Genomic DNA, 7,392 nt, shown 5'->3' on the forward strand with positions numbered 1-7,392 from the left:
TTCTTGCTGTCACGAATCTGGGTATGATTCTCTGTAGGTAACTCAGAAAAATCTGCCAATTTATGTGAATGATCCTCAGAAATGTACGCAACTTTCATTAGTTTTGATTTTTCTGATTTTAGCAACAGAAGTACCTCTTAAAAATTTGTGTTTACTGGCTGTTCTGTTTTGACAGATTCTTTCTCTGTTTTTTGCATTGTCTCTTGTGGACTTTAAGCAAGGCTTTCTAGACGTGGAGAGCTGTAGCTAATGTTTTATTGAGTTCTTGCAATGTGTCACTACAGGGCTAAAGTGGATTAAAGTTTTTTGAGTACTAACCCATCTAATGAAGTTTATGAGAAGTTTGGTGTGAAGGAAGTTTTCAAGGGTCAAGAGAGGAGGATGATATATGATCAAGAAGAGTGAAAAGCCTAAGCTTGGGGATGCCCCCGTAGTTCATCCCTGCATATTTCAAGAAGACTCAAGCGTCTAACCTTGGGGATGCCCAAGGCAACCCCTTCTTCATCAACTTATCAGGTTTCTTCTATTGAAACTATATTTTTATTCGGTCACATCTTATGTGCTTTACTTGGAGCGTCTGTGTGTTTTTATTTTTGTTTATGTTTGAATAAATTCGGATCCTAGCAATCCTTGTGTGGGAGAGATACACGCTCCGCTTTTTCATATGAACACTCGTGTTCTTCACCCTTACTTTTAATGTTCAATGACAAAAGTTGGAAGCTATTGCACTTATTGTTATTTGGATGGAAACAGAAAATGCTTCATATTGTCTTGAATAATTTGATACTTGGCGATTGTTTTGAGCTCTCAAGTAGATCATGATTAAGCTCTTGCATCATGTAGTTTAAACCTATTAGTGGAGAAATACCGTAGAGCTTGTTGAAACTGGTTTGCATGATTGGTCTCTCTAAGGTCTAGATATTTTCTGGTAAAAGTGTTTGAGCAACAAGGAAGACAGTGTAGAGTTTTATAATGCTTGCAATATGTTCTTATGTAAGTTTTGCTGTACCGGTTCATACTTGTGTTTGCTTCAAACAACCTTGCTAGCCAAAGCCTTGTACTGAGAGGAAATGCTTCTCGTGCATCCAAAACCTTGAGCCAAAACCTATGCCATTTGTGTCCACCATATCTACCTACTATGTGGTATTTCCTGCCATTCCAAGTAAATACTTCATGTGCTACCTTTAAACCTTCAAAATGCTTCTCAATTTGTGTTGATGTTTTATAGCTCATGAGGAAGTATGTGGTGTTTATCTTTCAATCTTGTCATTTACTCCTGACAGACTTTCATAATGGACTAGTGGCACATCCGCTTATCCAATAATTTTGCAAAAAGAGCTGGCGCGGGGTTCCCAGCCCCCAATTAATCAACCTTCATTAATAATTCTCTTCACATGTTTTGCTCCGATTCATCAGTAAGCAACTTAATTTTGCAAATAGACACTCCTTCATGGTATGTGAATGTTGGAAGGCACCCGAGGATTCGGTTAGCCATGGCTTGTGAAAGCAAAAGGTTGGGAGGAGTGTCAACCATAAATAAAACTAAAATACATGTGTAAACAAAAGAGAAGAGGGATGATCTACCTTGCTGGTAGAGATAACGTCCTTCATGGGAGCCGCTCTTGAGAGTCTGGTTGATGAGGTAGTTAGAGTGCCCACTACCATTCGTTGACAACAACAAACACCTCTCAAAACTTTACTTTTATACTCTCTATATGATTTCAAAACTTAAAAAGCTCTAGCACATGATTTAATCCCTGCTTCCCTCTGCGAAGGGCCTTTCTTTTACTTTTAGTTTATCTTAGAAGAAAACACTTGTGTCAACTGTGCATTGATTCTTACATACTTTCTTATTTGCATTCATCATATTACTTTGTGTTGACAATTATCCATGAGATATGCATGTTGAAAGTTGAAAGCAACTGCTGAAACTTACATCTTTCTCTGTGTTGCTTCAATGCCTTTATTTTGAATTTATTGTTTTATGAGTTAACTCTTATGCAAGACTTTTGATGCTTGTCTTGAAAGTACTATTCATAAAAAGTTTTGCTATATGTTATCTATTTGTTAGCAACTATAGATCATTGCCTTGAGTCACTGCATTCATCTCATATGCTTTATAATAGGATGATCAAGATTATGTAAGTAGCATGTCACTACAGAAATTACTCTTTTTATCGTTTACCTACTCGAGGGCGAGCAGGAACTAAGCTTGGGGATGCTGATACGTCTCCAACGTACCTATAATTCCTGATGTTCCATGCTTGTTTTATGACAATACTTACATGTTTTGCTTGCACTTTATAATGTTTTTATGCATTTTCCGGAACTAACCTATTAACGAGATGCCGAAGGGCCAGTTGCTGTTTTCTGTTGTTTTTGGTTCCAGAAAGGCTGTTCGGGCAATATTCTCGGAATTCGACGAAATCAACGCCCAGAACCTTATTTATCCCGGAACCTTCCAGAAAGTCAGAGGGGGACCAGAGGGGAGCCCTGGGGGCCCCACACAACAGGGCCGCGCGGGCTCCACCCTGGCCGCGCCGGCCTAGTGTGAGGAGGCCCCGTGGCCCCTCCGACTCCGTCTCTTCGCCTATTTAAGCCCTGGTGACCTAAAACATCGATACCAATTGACGAAACTCCAGAAAGACTCCAGGGGCGTCGCCACCATCACGAAACTCCAATTCGGGGGACAGAAGTCTCTGTTCCGGCACCCTGCCGGGACGGGGAAGTGCCCCCGGAAGCCATCTCCATCGACGCCACCGCCTCCATCATGCTCCGTGGGTAGTTCCCCCATGGACTACGGGTTCTAGCTGTAGCTAGTTGGTACTCTCTCTCTCCCATGTACTTCAATAAAATGATCTCATGAGCTGCCTTACATGATTGAGATTCATCTGATGTAATCGGTGTTGTGTTTGTTGGGTTCCGATGGATTGTTACATTATGATTAGTCTATCTATAAAGTTTGTGAAGTTATTGTTGCTGCAATCTTGTTGTGTTTAATGCTTGTCACTAGGGCCCGAGTGGCATGATCTTAGATTTAAGCTCTATACTTATTGCTTAGATTGTATCTACAAGTTGTTTGCACATGTCTATGTCCGGAACCAAAGGCCCCAAAGTGTCAGTAATTGGGACAACTGGAGGGGAAGGCTTAGATATGAGGATCACATGTTTTCACGGAGTGTTAATGCTTTGCTCCGGTGCTCTATTAAAAGGAGTGCCTTAATTTCCAGTAGATTCCCTAGAGGCCCGGCTGCCACCGGCTGGTAGGACAAAAGATGTTATGCAAGTTTCTCATTGCGAGCATGTATGACTATATGGAAAACATGCCTACATGATTAATAATCTTGATGTTCTGTCTTAATGCTATTTCAATCCTATCAATTGCCCAACTATAATTTGTTCACCCAACACTTGTTATTGGAGAGTTACCACTAGTGTAGATAGCTGGGAACCCCGGTCCATCTCTCATTATCATATACTCGTTCCTACATGTCATTGGAAGTAGTATCAACTATTTTCTGGTGCCATTGCTCTCATATTACTCTTTGCTGTGTTATCGTTACTACTTTGCTCTCATATTACTGCTGCTTTCACATCACCCCTGTTACTAGTGCTTTTCCAGGTGCAGCTGAATTGACAACTCAGTTGTTAAGGCTTATAAGTATTCTTTACCTCCCCTTGTGTCGAATCAATAAATTGGGTTTTACTTCCCGCGAAGACTGTTGTGATCCCCTATACTTGTGGGTTATCAGGCTCGTGCAGGTCCTGACAGGTAGTGGGTGGCGAACAGTACTTTCTCTGTGGCTTCAACTCCCGCAACTTCAAGGTTGTTCTCCATTGTCTGGAGCCAGTTATCTGCGTCGAGGGGCTCTTCGGTCTTGCTGAAAATAGGTGGGTTGGTGTTTTGAAAGTTCTTCAGTTTTGACCCAGGGTGGTCGTGGTTTCCATGGCCGTTGTTGTTCTGAGCAATCTGCTGCAGTGCAGCGATGTTGGCTTGGCGTTCAGCTCTTTCGACTTCTCGGTCAGCCATCATCATCTCTAGCATCTGCATCATGGCGTCTTGGTTGGCGTTGCGGGTTGGTGGGGCCATCTGAATATTGAGGTAGATGATAAGATAAGAGGGAAATTTCTATGGTTTGTTTGATTTAAAATTCAAAATAATTCAAAACTTGAAAACTAGAGTAGTGTTGAGGGGGTAAAAACCAGCAACACTTTTTCATTCATACCAAACATCACACATTACAAATCTAACACACCGTTGGTTTGAAGAACCATTCATTCGCTCTACGATACAAGGGGATCCTGATACAACTCACACCTACTTAAGTGCTGGAGTGATACTACTCTTCCGGGTGGATTCTTCGTCTTCACGGGTAATGTGCTTGGCGAGATGCGAGGGCGTTGTCCAAATCCCTGCAGGTTTTGTACAGCCTGAAGTCCTGGTGTGCTACATAGTGGTTCATCTCCGTGTGTGGTGGCATGGTCATCGATCTTCCCATGGATTCATGTCTTGGGTAGTAGATGAAGCGAGTGTTCCGGATCTTGTTCTCATTTTGTCCACACACACGGGCAATTGCTTCTTGCATAGCTCTGACTAGTCATTCCTTCCAGGTGCTTCCCGTTACAGAAAACCATATGGTTTCCCATACCGGGGCTCCATGCTTTCTTCTTAGATCTGTAGAAACTTCCCACCGAGGGGATCCTCCAAACTGATCATTGAGAGGTGTTCCGAAGAACTCGGGATACGGGTGTCCTAGATATTCCACTAGTTGTTTCAAATCCTTTTCGAACCTTAGGTCGCCTCCGTGACCAAGCTGATAGAAATCCCATTGGTACTCCATCTGTGAGCAATTAGGGTAAGTAAGTTAGTGAAGTGATCCAGTGTGCCAAATTTTATGTAGGATTTCAAAGAAAAGTAGAGCATAAATTTCTCTTTTTGAAAAAGTTATCAAGGATAAGAGTGAGAATAAATTTTCATAAATATTCACTTTATTGGTTTTGAAACTAAGTTTTTCAGACGTCCATTATAACTAGGGTCTCCTAAGGTCAAACAATGGCTCTGATACCAACTTATCAACACCCGGATTTTTAAGTCCAGATGCCTGTTATGTCATACATCGCAATCCCAGGAATATTGTTGTTGCGAGACATAACAGTTGAATATCATAAGTCATCATTTATTACATACCATAGTCATCTTACAAATTCAGATCACATGATCCATATTACACAAATAGTTGATCTATCGATCAACGAACAAAAACAAGTTCATAGCGGAAGCGTAAGATAGAAGGGGACTCTATAGTCCACAGGCCAACGCTTGACGTCAGGAGTAGTCCTAGTTGTCGTAGACGTCCTGCTGTCCATCCTCTTCATACTGCTGTTCCTCTTCATAGTCTGGCCATTTGAATAGCCAGGGACAAAGCCGTGAGTACTTCAAAGTACTCGCAAACTAATACTAATGTAAGTACTAGCAATTTTAGTAAGGGGGATGCTAAGCTCTAGTTTCTTTTGCATAAAGCCAATTTTAGTTCACAAGTATTTGAAATAAAAACTCTTCATGTGCTAACTAACTCAAGTGGGAACATTAGTGTCATTCCCACAACTCAGTTGTGTTTCAAGTCAAAGTCACCATTTCCAATTCAAATCACAAGTCACCCTTCACATGTCACATTTTTGAAAATGGTCTGATGACGGAACCGTATGGCCTTTCCAACCGTCCATAACCGTGGACGCGGCTATTCGAATAATTCTACACTCTGCAGAGGTCGTACACTTGTGCCACAACATTTGCAATAATCCGTCAGGGTTAACTGGCCCTGATTTATCACACTCCGTGTGCGGACTACCAACCATAACCTTTCACTTACATACCCTAGTATAGGCATCTCTCCCCATGAGCTTGGCCTCCCAGTGAAGACAAACTGTCAGCCTGGGAACTGCATAGGGCTTGGGCCGGACATTCACCTCATATTCACGTCATATCACATCATTTCATATTTTGTATGGAGGCAGCCCTTGGCATAACCCCGATGACGCTTGTTTAGAGGGAACCCATACTAAGATACATAAACTTCCAGTTAAGCCCTACCAATATCAGGTATTGTGGGGGTACTTGTAAAATTGGAATGGTATCGCATCCGAACCCAACCATCGCTTTTGTAAAATTCACCATGTCATTCACCAGTCATATTCACCTTCAAAATATTTCAATAGAATGAAGGGATTGGGATTTCTATTTTCGTGCCCTCGGTTCCTTAGTTGTACTCAGTTTTCCCCAGCCCCTTAGTTTTTCCTCACTTTTCCCCAAGTCCTTGTTTGAAACCCGCAGAAGGCAGCTCAGACGGCAGGATTCCCGTTAAGTTGACCGCTCCGTTCTGACGTGTGGGGCCGCGTCGTGTGGGCCCGCGTCGCGTGGGGCTGGTAGAAAGGGACCGCGTGGGACAGGACGAGATTGCGTTTGGTTGCACGTGAGCAGGAGCTGGGTTTTGTCTCTCTCGGCCATTGGCATTTCCCTTTTAAGAGTACCTTTTCTGCCTCCTTCTCTCTGCCTTTTTTCACATAATTAGTATCAAATCTAGAGAAGCTTGCATTTCTGTCTTTCTTCAATTATTATTTGTGCCTTTTGGCCCTGGTTGTTTTCCCAATATGGCAGCAAATCTAGTAGGGAGCCCAATCTAGTACTCCATCTGGTCCATATGTATGTAGTTAAATCTAGAAGCAAATCTACAGGGAATGTACGATAAATTCACAAGGTCATATAGTAGAATAGGGATAGATAATATAGATAATAAGCTGCATTCAGCAGCCAAACATAGTAGGGTTCGAGGTTCTTCACAGCAGTACAGCACCATCATACTAACAACATAACAACGAGGGATCCCTAACTAACAACAAAGGGATCCCAACAACAAAATGGAGGAGGCAGCAGCAGCACACGTCCAGGACTCCGCCTACCCCATCTGCCTCTGCCTCCACTTGTTGCTCCCCTTGGGAGCCTTGGGCTTGAGCGGAGGCATGCGCCCGCCGGAGATCTCCACCCGCTGGATGCTGCGGAGGTGCATGCCGAGCGCCAAGTGCTTGGCGCGGAAGGAGTTGGGGTTCACCGACGCGCCGACCTTGGGGTTGGTGTGGCCGATGTTCTCGGCATGCGTGAGGACGCAGTTGAAGTCAGTGCCGCCGAGCCTCCTAGTGCAGAAGGGGCACCTGTAGACACCCTTGGCGACGTCGAGGTAGGAGACATACTGGCCGACCTGCAGCCTCCGCAGCACCTGGCGAGTCTTGACGTCATGGTGCTCGTCGTCGCTGCCGACGTCGCTGCCAGACAGCTGATCCATATCAAACGGGAATTTATTAGTGAATGAGTTGCAAACGTGCATGATAACAAAGTTA

Source organism: Lolium perenne, chromosome 5, assembly GCF_019359855.2.
Source record: "Lolium perenne isolate Kyuss_39 chromosome 5, Kyuss_2.0, whole genome shotgun sequence".
In the NCBI taxonomy this organism is placed as follows: Eukaryota; Viridiplantae; Streptophyta; class Magnoliopsida; order Poales; family Poaceae; genus Lolium; species Lolium perenne.